Source organism: Apium graveolens, chromosome 6 (assembly GCF_009905375.1).
Source record: "Apium graveolens cultivar Ventura chromosome 6, ASM990537v1, whole genome shotgun sequence".
In the NCBI taxonomy this organism is placed as follows: Eukaryota; Viridiplantae; Streptophyta; class Magnoliopsida; order Apiales; family Apiaceae; genus Apium; species Apium graveolens.
The window spans coordinates 215,834,118-215,840,117 of NC_133652.1; positions in this window are offsets into that span (position 1 = coordinate 215,834,118).

The window sequence follows — 6,000 nt, forward strand, 5'->3', positions numbered from 1 at the left end:
TCGTATAGCAGAATATTATTATTGTCATCTACATGTAGAAGGACGATTCCCTTTGTTATCGGTTATCACCCTGGCCGCATTCGTGCCTTTTCCGTGTCCATCCCTCTCAGGTACACACTTCGTGTCTATCCCTCTCAAGACACGATTTTGCGTCCATCACTCTCAGGTACGCATACTCCACATGTTCATCGGTATACAAGGTACCTTCTCATGCGGTACTAAATTAGGAGTTTCCCCAGTCCACAAAGTACTGGAGTCTACCCCTCCTTATCCTTTTAAGAATGCTATCTATATCCAGAACTTATGTTGTTCCCCAAGCATATTTCTTGTTGATAGGTACACATCAATATATATATGTATATATATATGTATATATATATGTATATATATATATAATTCCGAGAATTTTCAGAGGAAGTATTATGATAATGTGAGTTGACCGTTGTCAACAGATAAATAATTAATGGGGAGTTTCTTTTGATACCATAGTCAAAATATTTAAAATACGTCGAGATAATACATTTTGACGATCCGAAAGTATCAAACTAATTTTCTGGAGTTTAGAATATATATTATAAATAGATTTTTGGATCTTTAAATCATTTATCAAATATTTAAACCTCGAATATAGTTATATTTTTAAAAGAATATTTGAATTAATATTCCTCAACTAATTTATGTTTAAATAATAAAATATTTTTTAATAAATAAATAATTGACTTTGAAATAAATAATCGTTGGAGAATACTTCTCCTATTTAAATGAATATTTGAAATAATATTCATTGATCGAGTAATTAAATATAGTTGACGGAATACGATCTTTGGAAATCGTTTTAAATAACTTTGAGGTATTTAATACTTCGCAAGAGGACATCGAATCTCATGGAATAAAATAAGTATGGACTTTACATGTCCAAAACATCTCTGGAATACTTCCGGGTTTTTAAATAATACATATTGACCGACTCTCTGTCTACAATATTTATGCCACGCTACTCACTGAAATTAACATTTCTCAAATATAAACACCTCCGGAATACTTCCGGGTTTTTATGAACTTACACTGACTGACTCTTGGTCTAAATATATCATTTCAAATCTGGTATTTTTACTATACCAAAATTATCATTTCTTATAATTCAATATATAAATTTTTTTAAAACACTGTAAAACATTCATCATTCATATATTGCAGTATTTAAAAGCAATCACAACAAAACTGTTCTTAAAAGGTAGGGTTTGAAAATTTGCCTGGAGTCCAAGATACATTTTCGACTTCCACTCGTTCCGAGTTTTCTAATCAACAAATATCATAATCTCAATCAGTATTCCTAATCGCATCAAAGACTTATTTTACTATTAAGTGTAATGCTTTAAAATTTTCGATATTCGACCTACTCGAAATAACTATCAACCCTTGGTCGCAATGGATGGTCAAAGTGGTTTTCTAGGGTTGACTTTACCGAATGTAACTCTTACGCGGCTCGCACTCTAACATTTTTAATAAATTTTAAAATTAATATTTTTGAGTGTTTTTACTATTTATCATAAAACTTTCACTTTGAAAATATGAATTTAAATAGGTGAAAGATATTTTAAAAGTTCGGTAAACTACAGAGTTTTACTATTCATAACGTTTTGACTAAAATGTTGATTTCTCTCAAACCGTTAACTCAATCGATGCACCGTTTTCGCCTGCATGATCTAGACAACATTTAGAACTGTTTATTTGAAAATGATTTTCTGGGCAGAGGGTTAAAATCCCAAAGCAGCAGTTTTTAACAGTGGGTTGTGTTTGGCATTCTTACTCCGCGCGACCTCGGCTCCGACATTTTTATAAAATTGAAAATTCAATATTATCACTTAAAATTTGATGGAAGTTTTTATACTCCATCTCCTACTCTTTATAAAATTTTAACGATCATCTATATTTTTAAAGTTCGTAATTCATAGTAGTTTTTGTTGCGTAAATCATTTTCACTAAAACGAACCTAACTTTTGAACCGTAAATCGAAATCATACGATTCAAGCACCTAAACGAGCTTTACAACAAGATCTACCATTATCAAGTCTTATCTTTTAAGAATACACAATTTATACATTCTTTAACCTTTCAGAAAAATTAGTGTCATGATTCGTTACGTTAACGAACTGTGTTTCATTAAAACTCTAAATCACTAATTAACAACTAACAACAATCAATACAATATATTAACTACTTACTCAACTCAATAACTTCAAGTTCTTGAGTCCACAACATCAATCTTAACATCCAATAGACTAACACTCGTAAAATCAACAAATCAACAAATCAACCACCAAAACTATACTTTTATCCAAGATCCATATTTTTCTTGAAACTTAAACTTAATCAAAGTTTAAAAGAAGTTTTATACCTTTATTTGTTTCTTGGGAGGTTATATTCTTGATGGATTATGCTTGGTGAGTCCTTGGTGTAGTTAAGAAGCCTAAATCTTTCCAAGAAAATCAAGAAAATTTTTGAAGTTACTATTTATCACTATTCATCATCATCTTTACCAATTTATTAACCTGGGAAGAACTCAAGATAAGTGGATGAAAAATTTATCTTACCTTACTTTGATGATGAGGAAGCTTGAGAATTAATTTGAGAATTGTTCCATGAGCCAAGCTTGAGATTTTGATTTCCATTTCCTTAGCTTTCTTGAAAAATTCAAATGGAAGGAAAGATAGGGGGAGAAGTTTCTCTTGGCTTCATTTGGAAGTGTGATAAAAATTGTATGTATTTTGTATATGTCTAAGGTTTATACAACAAGCTTTTTTTTTCCAAGTCTAGGCCTAACTTGCACACTAATTGTCAAGCTTTATCATGATTAAAAACAAGAACCCTTGTTTCAAGGAAAGTTGTTTTCTACTAGCTTTTAATTTAATTAGCTAGCTTAGATAATTTGTTGCTAATTAGTTTGCATTGTATTTGCATGGACTTGGTTCTTTTATTCATTCACTTACGTAATTACTTGGTCGCTTCCTCGAAATCATGATAAATTCTCATAATTGTGATAAATCTTCGTAAGTGATTCACGGGGTAATCATTTCTTATCAATCCCTTTTATTTTGTAACCTTGTACTTGGGATTTATTCGTAGGATTTTAAATTCTTAATCGTAATATGATTCTCGTATTCCACGATAGCACGTAAAATAAGGTCATTTTGCAATATTGGTTTTCTTCACAAACTAACGACTTTTACATACACTCATTTAATACGTATAACCACAATATGAACTCGAAAACTTAATTTTCTTTAATATAGTGTTGCTAAAAAGTTTTTCCTCGATCATCAGGATTACAATTCATTCATCATTAAAAATAAGTCCTAAAAATTTGTGTTACTACAAATTGTTATTCCCTATCAATGTTAACAAAAGAATTACAGAAGGGGGTTGAATGGAATTCTGGTTTCTTTTAGAGATTATAACCAACTTCTAACGAATATATATAATTGTGTTTGAATAAGCTAGATTCGGATAGACAATAATGATATTCAAATCATAAAGTAAGTAAACAAGTGTTTAAAAACTTTCTGGTGGATTGATATTTCCACCAGAGATATATATAAATGTAGAAGATCTCTATGATGCAAAAGCACATAGCTGCTTACAAGAGTTTTTACAAACTTGAACTTGAGAGTACTAAAAGATAAATCTTGCTATTACTCTCTATTTCTTGCTTGTTTTGACTATTTCAATCGATAATAAAACTGCTTACTACACTTGATTTTTATATTACCAAGTTACATGTAAAATAAAACAAAACATAAATCTATTATCTAGGTTTAATCATATGTTTCTTCATTTCTCTATCCAATGCAATCTAGATAGATACAACATCTTTGAACCTCCATGTTTTGCATGGAAATGGAAATTTTCTTGATCTTCATAAACCTGACTATAGGCTGCCACATTCCTTTTGTATACAATCAACCCATGTGACTGTCAACTTTTAACTACTATTTGAATTTGTTATCCGTCGAGACTCTGACATTATCCGTTGATACTTCACTTGAGTTATCCGTTGAGTGTCTAATAGATTATCCCTTGAAAGTGTCTTGAGGCATTCGTCAAGGCTTTGTAGTTTATCCGTTAATAGTATTTCCTTAGTAGTTGATACTCTTTCACTTATGCAAAATTACTAGGCATCATCTATTTATAATTAGCCAACCTATTTTGCATATCTTGCTAGTAATCAACATGACTTAAAATTTCCAACAACTTCTAAACCTCTAAGTAATTACAGTATACAGAAATGTGCTATAAAACTTATTTAAATTTAAGCTACTCTATCAGAGGATGAAAAGGTATGATTATCCTTTGATAGTTACAAAACACTTAATTAAATCTATTAAGGTGTTTTGGTGAATTATCATCAAGTATACAACATATTCCTAACACAAACCATCTCAGTTACCGTTGGCACCACCCTCGCATCCACACTATGTATCTATCTAACTCGCCCATGCCATCATACACAACAAAAAGAGAACGGACACCCTCCGTACTATAACAGGTCTCTCTTCTCAGAACCAAACCGTCATCCAAAAACCTATCCACACTGTTAGGAATATATATGTATTAGTTTGATGATACATTTAACAAAACACTTAAGTAGAAATCTAGTGTCTGTAGCCTCAACGGATAAGACCACTTTGGCTACCGTTGATGGTGTAGCTTTACTTAGAAATAAGTCTAGTGTTGTAGCATATTTCAGTCTCTGTATTTAAGATGTAATTCTTAGAAGTTGAGAGAAACTATAAGTCATGTTGGCTACTAGAAGATATGCAGATAAGAAGGCCAATTGTAAATATTTCATGCCTTGTAATTTTGTATAAATGAAGTGGTATCAATGGATGACTTAAAGACCTTCAACGGATGAGAAGCTAAGCTTCAACGGATGTCTCTAAAGCTTCAACGGATAACGTCCTTCAACGGATGAGTGCATCAACGGATGAAAGCTTCAACGGATGTTCTGTTGATTAACCGTTGATAAGTGGTAGTTGTACCTACAAACAGAGGCACGTGGGGGAACAGAGATAACTGAAATGTGGCAGCCTAATTTCAGGAACATCAGAAAAAGCAGCCGTTCTACTCTAGTATAAAGAGACATAAAGTCAACAATGTATTGGAGTGAACTGGAGAAGAAACAAGTGGAGAACTTACTTTATTATTTTATTATATCCTTGTCTTCACTTGTAAACTTGGTAATATATAAACCAAGTAGCAGCTAGTAATTAGAAAAGAATTTTTCCAGAGCTGTTTAGAAAAATCTTGAGAGAAAAATTATCTAGTTTGTACTAGGACGCAGCTGTGATCAAATTCTTAGATCACAGAATTTCTGAAATACTGTCACACCCCCAACTTAAATAGCAAAATAATTATAGCTATTACATCATTTTAAAAAGTATTACACAACCAAAATCCAAGATCTTTACAGTTTAGGGTTTGAAACAGCCCAACACTACCAACTATTACATCTGATTACAAATACCGAGTCCTCACACAACTATTATTACTTATTCTACCTGAGCTCGAACATAAGCGTCATCATCACAGGTCTTACGGGCAGTCTGCTTGAATCTAACCATGGCTGCTAGCTGTAATATCAGGGTAAAGCAAGAAGTGAGCCAAAAGCTCAACAAGTGCAAACAATACAGCGCAAAGCATAAATCGGGATATACCTTTAGGAATGACAATGGAATGACATAATCAATGATAATCGAGAGATAAAACTTACGTGAGTTGGCATCATTTTGCTTGCATCAAAACAAATTTTAAAATCATACTTAATCAAAATCATTTTATGACGCTACGGATTACAGCCGGTGATCAGCCGCGAAGTAATCCCGAACCTCGCTGGGTTCTAAAACATTATTGGGAATCCCTAGGCAACTTTTAAGCCTAATATAAGTGTGGAAAGGACTCGCGTCTCAGTCCAGATCCACCATTCAAGAAAACATTTGTCCC